Source organism: Elephantulus edwardii, unplaced genomic scaffold, assembly GCF_000299155.1.
Source record: "Elephantulus edwardii isolate Elephantulus edwardi_28Jun2011 unplaced genomic scaffold, EleEdw1.0 scaffold00034, whole genome shotgun sequence".
NCBI lineage: Eukaryota > Metazoa > Chordata > Mammalia > Macroscelidea > Macroscelididae > Elephantulus > Elephantulus edwardii.
The window spans coordinates 15,918,042-15,929,769 of NW_006399784.1; the positions used below are offsets into that span (position 1 = coordinate 15,918,042).

The following is an 11,728-nucleotide window of genomic DNA, read 5'->3' on the forward strand; positions in this document are numbered from 1 at the left end:
AGTGTGTCGGAGATGGCGAGGTTGGCATAGGATAGAGCAGCATTTAGGGCTCTTGTACATAGGGTCGCTATGAGTCACAAGCTATTTGACAGCACACAACAACAACAACAACAACAGAGCCAGCTATACACACTTATCCAAGACAATGGCCAAGAGTAAATGAAAAGGGTAAAAGCCCAGGAATGTGTTTCACATGTTGTTTTTGTTGTAGTTATGTGCCATCTAGTACCTGTCCTGAGCCAGTCTCACTGATTCTGACACATCTAAGCCTATTTCCCCAGTTATTCTATCAATCTCATCCAGGGTCTTCCTTTCATGCACTGTCCCTCCAAACTTCAGAGTACGATGTCCTTCTCCAAGGATTTGTCCCTCCTGGCCACATGCCCAAAGTATGCAAGATGGAGTTTCAAAATCCTAGCCTCCAAGGAGAAACTTGGTTTCACTCTCTCTAAGACAGATCTACTTGTTTTCTTGGTGGTCCAGGGTATGTTCAGGACTCTAGCACCACAATCAAAGGCATCAATTCGTCTTCTGTCATATTTAGTTATTGCCCACCTCTCTAATGCATACCAAGTAATTGTGAAGACCATGGCCTAGATTAGGCACACCTTAGTCTCTAGACCGTTATCACTGCTTTACAGTACTCTGGAGAGATCCCTGACAGCATCTTTTTCTCAATGCATCTTTTGATTGCCTGACTGTTCGTACCAAAAGTATTGATTGTGGATCTGAGAAAGTTGTAACTGTTAACAACCTCAGTCTATTCTCCATCCATCATGGTGCTGACAATTGGCCCAGTGGTGAGAATCTTTGTCTTCTTGATGTTGAGCTTGAATCCATATTGAAGACTATATTCCTTGACCTTCTGTAGCAAGCACTTCAGGTCCTCCTCCATTTCAGCAAGCAAGGTTGTGTCATCTGCATAACATAGGTTGTTGATGAGTCTTCCTCCAATCCTGATACCACATTCCTCCTTATAAAGCCCAGCCTCCCAATTTATCTATTCTGCATATAGATTGAAAAGGAATGGAGACAGGATGCATCCCTGACACACTCCTTTCCTAATTTTGAACCATAAAGTATTTTCTTACTCTGTTCTGAGGACTGCCTCCTGGTTCAAATATAAGTTTCGTATAAACACAATCAAGTGTTCTGGGATTCCCATTCCCATTCTTCTCAGCCACAGTTTGTTGTGATCCACACAGTGAAATGTCTTTGCATAGTCAATGAAACACAGATAGACATTCCTCTGGTACTCTTTGCTTTCTGCCGAGATCCATCTTACATTGGTGATAAAACCTCTAGTGTCATGACCTTTTCTAAACCCAGCTTGCAGCTTTTATTTCTGGTAGTTCTCTGTCAAAGTACTGTTCCAGTCATTTCTGGATAACCAGCAGGATTTTGCTAGCATGTGATATTTGTGATATTGATTGATTGATAATTTCCACACTCTCACACTCTGTTATGTCATCTTTTTTTTTTTTTTGCAATGGGAATATGGATCTCTTCAAGTCAGTTGGTCAAGTCGTTGTCCTCCAGGCTTGTTGGCACAACCTGGTGAGCACATCCACGGCAGCATTGTTTGTTGAAATACGTCAATTAGTAGTCCATCAGTTCCTGGGGCCTTATTTTTTGCCACATCTTCAGAGCAGCCTGAACTTCCTCCTTCATCACCATTGCTTCTTGACCATATGTTGTTTCATGAAATTCTTCTGTGTCCGTCAAATCTTTTTGTTACAATGCCTCTGTATACTCTTTCCATCTTCTTTTAATGTTTCCGGAATCATTCAATATTCTGTCCATAATATCCCTAATTTTGGCAACTCTCTGCTTCCCTCAAGGAGGTGCGGCCCTTTTGATATTCCTACTCCAGTTCCTTGTACATTTCATTATAATACATGGCCTTTTCTTCCCAAGGTGCCCTGTGAAATCTTCTGTTCAGCTCCTTTATGTCTTACTTTCTTCCCTTTTCTTTGGCTTCTCAGCCCTCTAGTGCAATATTCAGAGTTTCTTCTGACATCCATTTTGAGGGGTTTTTTTTCTTCCTCCTTCTTTACCTTTTGCATTCTTCATGGATGATATTCTTGATTTCTTCCCACAGCTCATCTGGTTCATTACTGTTCAAGGCCTTAAACCTGTTTGTGAGTTGGTTTTTAAATTAGAGGCAATAGACTCAAGATCAAATTTTGATTCTTGTAGATATGATTTGACCTTCTTTAGCTTTAATTTGAACTTGCATATGAATAGTTGATGGTCTGTCCCACAATCAGCACCTGGCCTAGTTTTCATAGCTGATACTGAACTTTTCCAATGATTCTTTGCACAGTTGTAATCGATCTGATTCCTGTGCATATATCATGTGAAAATAGTGAGCAAAAAAAACCTTTAAGGCTAAAAGCAAAGCAAAGCTAATGACTACAATTCCTAAGAAGATAAACATTGTGAATGATTAAAAAGTCAACAGAGTAAATAAAACTTTTATAGATATGTGTTGTTGATTGTCATCGAGTCCAGCATGATTCATACCAGACCTACGAACAAAAAACCTGAATCTTTTCTATAACCATTGTCATTTGTCAAAGTTCATAGAGTTTCCAGAGGCATGTTGTTTAGGAAGTGGTGGCCACTCCTGCTTCCAAATTACATACACTATACAAAACAACAACAACGAAATTATCCATATAACATACAGGAAGACGGATGTCTAAAACTGTTCAAGTATGAACACACTAGTCTCTTTGTAGTTCCTTGCCTTCCAATTTTTCCAAGTCTCTTAAAAAGTACAAAAAATACTATCCTGTTCAGAGGTGATTTTATAATTCCATTGCCCAAGGAATTCGCACACTGCTGAAAAAAGACTTTCCCTTCCTTGGACCTCTGCACAAATGGTTCCCCACCAGCAGTATGTAAAAGAATCACTGAATGTTTATGAAGCCACACAGCTAATAGCTCTCTTGGAACAATTGTCCTGCTGCTGCATCAGGCCTTCACACCTCTCCAAAAAAAAGACCAACAAAAATAATGCTGTATACAAAAAATATCCACACCAAAATAACAGTAAAAAGATTTATTCAGATTCTCTAATTGTCTTTTCAACTTGATCTTATTCTTTTAATCAGTTATGTCATTCACTTGATACATTAACCCAAAACAAAACAAAAAACATATTCTATGGGATTCTGGGGCTTCGTCTGACATACTTTGGACATGTTGCCAGGAGGAACGGGTCCTTGGAGAGGGACATCATGCTTGGGAGGGTAGAGGGACGGCGCAGGAGGGGAAGACCGTCTATGAGATGGATTGATTCAGTGACTGGGGTAATCGGGATGGGTGTGTCAGAGGCGGTGCGGTTGGCGCAGGATAGAGCAGGGTTTAGGGCTGTTGTGCATAGGGTCGCTATGAGTCGGAAACGACTCGACGGCACATAACAACAACAACAACATGAAGTAGTAGATCATGATTCACAGAGACTGCACGCGTTAGGGAAGAGATGGCTGGGCTACTTAGGTTTTCAGATCATCAGACTTTTCTAGCACAGCATCTCTGGATGTATGAACAATTAGCAGTTCCAATTAGCAGTTACCACAACATAAGGTTCCATGTATGGAGCTCTGTAGGTGGTGTAGGCTGTGAAGAGTTGTGCTGTTAACCCAAAGGCAGCAGGCTGCCAGTGACTCCAAAGTGGGCAGTCTCCTCTCATTAACATTTACATCCTGATGGAGGATTGCTCCAACTCAGAACCAATTCAACATGAGTTTGAGTTTGGCTGTGAACTTGGGTCTTTTGTTTGTTTTGTTTTGTTGAACTTGACATGTTGGTGCTTAATACTTTTGTTGACCAAGTTCATAAAGGACTGAATGAATATGAATAATGAACTCTGTGAATAAGCAAAGCTTTGGGGGAAAATGAAATCATTGTATCAGTGTGCATGTTTTTAAGTGTAATCCTGAGGAAAAGTTTGAAAACCACTCCCGAAGAGGAAGTTAGTACTAAAAAATGCTCAAGCCCAAAGTTGCGGACTCCTTGTCAATCTATCTTGTTGAGAATCTCAGCAAACTGCAGAGGAGTTGAATTATGCCTGTGTAGGTGCAGAGTCTAAGTTCCTATCTGCTATGAGAGAAAGTTTCTTATTGTAATAAACAAAACTGTTCTCTTTATTCCATCGATGGTCTATTCCTACTCTAGCAAAATAAACACTTGTGCATATATATCCTTGTATGCATGTATGTATATCCCCCACAGGGTTTCCAAGGTCATTTTACTTTTATGGAAGTGGTCATCTTTCTACATTAGTTGCTGGCGGTTTTGAACCACTGACATTTCAGCTAGTTGGCAACCTCTTTAAATATTGAGAAACCAGGTATCTAGAAATATATACATAAATTCCACTAAGCAACCAAAAATCTACTGCCGTTCAGTTGATTTTGACTCATACCAACTCTTTCTAGTTACTAAAGCTCTAAAGTTTCAAGGTGGGAGATTTCTCCCCAGAAATAGATACTGGATTCAAATAGTTGACCATTTGATTAGCAGTTCAATACGTACAAATATGCTATGCCAGGAAGCCACCTTTTGAATCTGTAAGTATGTATGTATTCTCTGAATATGTATCTCTATGTACATATGTAAACATACTTTTTAGGATTATAGCAAAGAGCAAAGTATACATTTTCATTGATTCAAGTCTTTTCAACATCCTCTCAATTTTAACCAGGTTTTAAACATTTTAAAATTTATATTATCAATAGGATCTTTCTTCTCTGTAATATTTTCTCACATGGACACTCATCTTGTTAAGTCATCAAGATATTTATAACTAACAGTGAAAATGAATTTTCCCTAGGCATTCTTGGGCACTAGTTGAAAGTTTTCTGTTTGTCCCACACAGTTCCAGAAACTTTTTCTTCTAAACAGTGCTACCATAAAACATCTGTTTACACTGTGACTGCAATGATGAGTGTCAGCACAGCAGACATTGTGAGGGTGGCATAGAATTGGGCAAGGTGTTGTTCTGTTGTGCAGGGTCACTATGAACGAGCTCAACATGGCAGCATTTTACAACGATAACACCATCTTAGCTTATAAGCTAATTATTGTAATAAAAAAAGACCTAACTCTGAATACCCGTGGATTATTTTTCAAGGATTCTGCTTTCAGGAAGTCAATCAAGAAATTAGAGCTCCCATCACTACACTTTTGAATTAATGAAGATTTTAACATCTGAAAATCAAGGGTAAGATGTACTGTACCAAATAACTCTAAAGAATACTCCACATAAGGATGTTTGTTGTTGTTGTTTAATGCCGTCGAGTCGTAGACGACTCATAGCGACCCTATGAACAAACAGCCTGAGCACTCTTCGTACATAGAGTTTCCGGAGGCAACTAGTGGCTAAAGCAGATTATACGTTTTAACGTCTAAGCTAAGAGAAGCAAGAAGGAGAAACAGTAATATTTATCACTTGGTAAGTATTAAAATCAGAAATTTAATATTATTTTCCTATAAAAATAGCTGATGAAAATGGCTTCCAAGTGTTCTTCAGTGACTTCTAAAACTGCTTAAGAACTGAGAAATTGACATTAAACAAGAGAACTCTTGAGTGAATGGGTAAAGCCAAATAGCTTACCAGCAAAATGAAGCTTCGATTAAAATTTGAAGTATTAATTTCTCACAAATGGACTTAATATTTATGTGAATAAATTAGTCACTTTTATGGTTTTGTTTTGTTTTGTTTTGTTTTTTAGTGATTATGAGCAGATTTATTCCATGAATTCACTTTCCAAGCCTGAGGCAAAAACCTTCAGCAATCACAGAGGCTAAAAATGTGTCAAGACTCATTTACCTAGTCTTTATCTAGTGTTTTAAGTGATCTCTTCAAAATAACTTTCATCGTTGTAAATCACTTTTATATTTTAAATAGGCTCTTTCACACCCTTACAGACAGCACCAGTGACACCTACTGCTCAAATAAAGCAGTTCAGAGAGTTGAGGCAAGGATCTTACCCTTTTGTGGAACTCCTCTACAAATTAAATGAAACTTATATGAGTTTAGAGGAGGGGATCAAGTCAAGATTTTCATATCAAAACCAGAGTTTGGATATATTTGCAGATAATTCAAGGGTAATTAGGGTCATTTAAGTTCTAGCTATTGAAGATAACGTTTCAAAAGGCTGACAAAAGTGGTGTAGATTGAGAGTTACTGTTTTTTGCAGTCTAAGTTCTGACTTGGAGTCAGTATCAACTCATAGCTGACCCTCTAGCAGGTTTCCAGAGGTTGTAAATAGCGTGGGAGGAGACTGTCCATCTTTCTCCTGCAGAGCAGCAGGTGAATTTGATATGGAGCCTTTGGATTGGCAGGACAATTCCAGCAAACTTCATTGTGCTCATATGAAGCCTATACCTAGACCAAGAAGCTGTTTTGCAAAAAAAGAAAGGGTTTAAAATGGTTAAAAAATAGGAAAGGTGTCTGGAAGGATTGTATCCTTTCTCCATACTCAACATACTGAGCAAGTTCTTTGAGAAGCTTGTCCCTAAGAAGAAAAAGGTGGCATCTGGATTGGAGGAAGATTCATCAACAACTTCCACTATGCAGATGACACAATTTTGCTTGCTGAAACTGAGGAGAACCTGAGGTATTTGTTGTAGAAGGTCAACAATGGCAGTCTTTAATGTGGATTGAAGCTCAACATCAACAAAATAAAGACTCTTACCACCGGGCCAACTGACAGCATCATGATAGATGGAAAAGAAATGGAGATTGTTAACAATTTCAGCTTGCTTGGTTTCATAATCATAACTCTTGGCACTAGCAGTCAGGAAAACAAAAGATGAATTGTACTTGGAAAATCTGATGTCAGGGACCTCTCCAGAGTATTGAGAAGCGACAACGTCAGTCTAGAGACTAAGGTGCGCCTCATCTAAGCCATCACCTTTTCAATGATTTGCTATACATCAGAAAGCTGGACAAAATGACTAAGGATGATGGGCATGGGGGGGGGGGGAAATTGATGCCTTTGAGTTTGGGTGTTGAAGAAAAGTATTGAACATACTATAGACTGCCAAGAGTACAAACATGTCTGTCTTGGAGAGGGTGAAATCAAGTTTCTCCTTGGAGGAAAACATTTTGAATCTCTGTTTCACCTGTTTAGAGCATGTTTCCAGGAGGTACCAATCCTTGGAGAAAGACATCATGCTTGGAAAGGTGGAGGGACAGCAGAGAGGAAGACCCTGGGTGAGATGGATTGATACAGTAACTGGGGCAATGGGGGTTGATGTGTTGAAGTCAGTGAGACTGGCTTAGGACAGGGCAGGCTACAGAGCTATTGTCCATAGGGTCTCTATGAGTCACAGGCAACTCAACAGCACATAACAACAATGACACCAATACATGCATCTGTGGGGGAAAAAAATTGTAGGAGGAGCTCAGTATCAGCTGTCAAAGCCAGATCAGGTGTTAACTGTAAAACAGACCATCAAACTGAACTAAAATTGAACTCAAGTACAAGTTCAATTTAAAGCTGAAGGAAATCAAAACTTAAGTCCACAAGTACCAAAGTACGATCTTGAGTCTATCCTACCAGAACTTAAAAATCATCTCAAGAATAGATTCAAAAAGTTGAGGCAAGGCTCAGATGCTTAGAGCACAAGCTGGGCCAGGCAGGGCAGCTAAGGGAAAGTGGTTCCTGCTTCGTCTACAACTTGCCTTTGGGCCCCAAAAGGGAAAGAAAGAAAAGAAAATCTTGTTTTATCATTCAAATAAAGTAGAAAATAATTTAAAAATTAGAGTTTGGATTATGTAAAACTATCATACAATTTATAAGGACTGGTAGTCCTTCAAAACTGGCAAAAGCTTTACATAATGAATGAATAGTTTATTAAGAAACCTGCGCACGGCACCTGGCATTGGGGTGGGGTAAGACTGAGAAAAACTGGATGAAATATGTTTACGGCATTGAAGTCTATGGGGGAGAGAATAGTCTAAAAGTATTATATTTTAGGGCATTATTTTTATCGTAGGAGTACGCAATGAGGGTTGCAGAGTGGATTATATTTGGGGGTGGGGGTGGCGTTTGGGGAGGTGCGGGGGGATTGTGTACCAATGAGGGAGTTTTTCTTTTGCTTTTCAAGGAGAGGAGCAAATGGGGGGGAGTGTGCGGGGAGAAGGGTGCAACAATGAATAAATGGAATTCCAAAATCTCTGTAGATGTTCATGGAAATGAAAAATAAACAAACTAAATTTAAAAAAAAAAGAAAGAAACCTGAAGACAATTTCTGGATTGTTATGGTTGTTTGGAGTCTTATCATCAAAATGCAAATAAGGATGGAAAGTCAATTGTCAAATATCAAGAAGAAGAGTTGTTGGGGCAAGGTTTAGAGTTCAGTGCTACTGCAGTGCTACAGTATGCACAAACTTTTCAATGGTACATTTCTGAAAGCCAGGGGTGATCTGTGGTGTCAAGCTTCTCAAAGAAAGATTTGATAAATTCTTCCACTAGAATCTGCAAAATGACTTATTTGAAAATCCAGTACTTTATTAATAGAATGAATGGATGAAAGTTTGAGTATAGTCAAATAGACTAGATTTCTCTATAAAGATCTGTAGAAGGTCAGCACAGGAGAGGAAGATCCTGAATGAGACGGATTGACATAGTGACGGGGCAATGGTGTCAGGTGTTTCAGAGATTTTGAAGTTCGCTCAGGATAGGGTAAGGTTTGAAGCCATTGTTCACAGGGTCACTATGAGTTACAGTCAACTTGACAGCACATAACAACAGAGCATATTAGAAGGCTGTCTAACTGTACTTTATTGATTATGCAAGGCATTTGACTGTGTGGATAACAACAAAATGTGGCTGATATTGAGAAGAACGAGAATTCAATAACACTTAATTGTTCTAATGTGAAACTTGTACTTGGACCAAGAAGTTGTTGTTAGAAAAGGTCAAGGAAACACTGTACGGTTTAACATCAAGAAAAGTGTGTGGCAGGTATCCTTTCTCCAAATCTGTTCAATCTGTATGCCAGGCAAATCATTCAAGGTGCTAGACTCTACAAAGAAGAATGTGGCATTAGGATCAGAGGAAGACTCATCAACAACCGGCCTTATGCAGAGGACACAACTACTGCTTGCTACAAAACTTCAAAGACTATAGTCTTCAATGTAGATTACATCTCAACATCAAGAAAACATAAATCCTCACCACTGGGGCAGGAGACAACATTATGACAGAAAAGATTGAAACGATCAACTATTTCATCTTGCTTGGATCCATGATCAACATCCTTGGCACCAACAGTCAAGAAATCAAAAACGTATTGGATTGGGTAAATCTACTATCAAGGACTTCTTCAAGTTATTAAGGAGCAATGATATCAGTTACATTTCTAGTCTGTATTATTTCATGAACTTTGAAAAGTTGAACCTAACTTTATAGAAAATCCAAAACCACCAAGAATCACAGTTTTGTCTAATTATTTTTAAAGTTTCATATATGCTCCAGAAAAGATATTGCAGATTTTACAACATTTCCTCAATGCAAGATTCCTTCATTTATTACCTTCCTCAAAATTTATCAGACAGACATTCACTCAGCCAGCATTTTCTGGAAGGTGAAAGTGAAATTATTTTAGAGTACAATGGCATGACTTCTGATCGTTTTCAGCAAGGTGGTGGAATTAGACATCAAAAGGCAGAGAGGAGATCCCAAATCAGGGTAAGACAGCAGAGGAGCCTTTGTGCCAAACAAGGAACTTCACTTTACAGCTTCTCCCTAAATTTTTCCTCTCTAGTTCTCTTAATAAACAGTATTTAAATACTGAATGTCACGGATTGTAGTCTTCAGTATGGATTGAAACTCAACATCAAGAAGACAAAGATTCTCACCACTAGACCAACTGGCAGCATCATGATGGATGGAGAGGAGATTGAGGTTCTTCACCGTTACAGCTTGCTAGACTCCACAATCAACATCTTGGCACCAGTAGTAGACAGGAAATCAAAAGACAAATTGCATTAGGTAAATCTGCTGTCAGGGACCTACCCAGAGGACTGAGAAGCAACGTTGTCAGTCTAGAGAATAAGGTGCTCCTGATCCAGTCCATGGTCTTCGCAATTACTTGCTATGCCTCAGAGAACTGGGTGATGATTAAAAATGAAAGAAGGACTGATGCCTTGGCGGGGGGCCCGAGTGGGAGGGGAGGCGAGCAGTGCTGCTGGTCGAGGGGCAGCAAGTGCGGCTGCCCCAGCCTGCCCAGGACCTCGTCCGTGACCATCCGACTCTGGAGGAAAGAGCCAGACTTCTCAGAGGTCAGTCTGTTCAACAAGTGGGACCCCAGGGCCTTCTGTATGTTCAGCAGAGAGAGTTTGCAGTGACCTCCTCAAAAGACGGCTCCATCTCCATTCTGGGTTCTGATGATGCCACCATTTGTCACATTGTGGTCCTGAGGCACACAGGTAATGCGGCCACCTACATGACACACTGTGATGGACCCGACACCAAAGTCGAGGTCCCCTTAATCATCAACTCCATAAAATCTTTTTCTGAGCCCACGGAATGCGGCAGGCTGGAAGTGCACCTTGTAGGCTGCTTCAGTGATGATAGGCAGTTGTCACAAAAACTCACTCAACAACTTCCCAGTGAATTTGACAGGAAGACAACAGCCACTTAGTGACATTATGAATGACAGAATTAAATGACCGAGAAGAAAATGAAAGCCGTTTTCCAATAATTTATGGTATTGCTGTCAACATAAAAACTGCAGAGACTTACAGAGCCTCCTTCCAAGACCGAGGCCCAGAGGGGCTGCGTGCTGCCCGGGCTCTGACGAGAGGACCAATGATTAGCATTTATGATGCCTCTTCATGAAGCGAAAGCCAAGAATTACCAAAGAAAGGAATTTTTTTGTCCTGACAGAGACTCATGATGGGTTCGGAATCTGTGCCTGGTTTGTGATAGATCTTCTTACTCGAGGTCTTTCAAGTGACTTTGAGAATAAAATACTATTTGAAAAAAATAAAAAAAAAGAATTGATGCCTTTGAGTTGTGGAACTGGAGAAGAGTCTCGAACATACAATGGACTGCTAAGAGCACAAATAGGTCTATGTTAGAGGGAAACCAAGTTTCTCCTTGGAGGCAAGGATTTTGAAGCTCCGTCTCATGTATTTTGGGCACGTGCCAGGAGAGACTGACAGGTCCTTGGAGAAGGACATCATGCGCAAAAGGGTGGAGGGACAGGACAACGCAGGAGAGGAAAATTCCGAAAAATGGATTGGTACAGTAACTAGGGTCGTGCGGGGAGGCGTGTCAGAGCAGTGAGATTGGCACAGGACAGGGGAGGCTTCAGAGCTGTTGTACTTGGGGTCGCTATGAGTGGCAGGCGACTCGATGCCACATTACAATAGCAACAGACACCGAGTAGTACTATGCAAAGAGTAAGGCGTTAATGCAAGGAATTTAAAGTTACTGCTAAACAGAAAAACCCTAGCTAGAAGAACCGAGAACCCTCCGCCTCTAATCCCAAACCTCCGCCCCTAGAGGCGGTCCCGCACAGGAAGGCCCGCCCCCATGGCAGAGAGGGCGGGCGGGCGACTAGCGCGCGTGCGTGAAGGCTACGTCACTTCCGGCACTGGAGCTCACGGGTCCGGAAAAGGCTGCTTGGTTGTTGTGGCGGCTTCTGCATTCATTGCTGTTCCTTTCCTGCTCGAGAGACGCATTTTACTACGGCAGCA

At 40.5% G+C, this 11,728-nt stretch overlaps 1 pseudogene; it reads left to right on the plus strand.

Annotated features, from left to right (window-relative positions):
* Window positions 1-8,660: 8,660 nt before the first annotated feature.
* Window positions 8,661-10,865, plus strand: LOC102864008 (annotated as a pseudogene).
* Window positions 10,866-11,728: the final 863 nt, after the last annotated feature.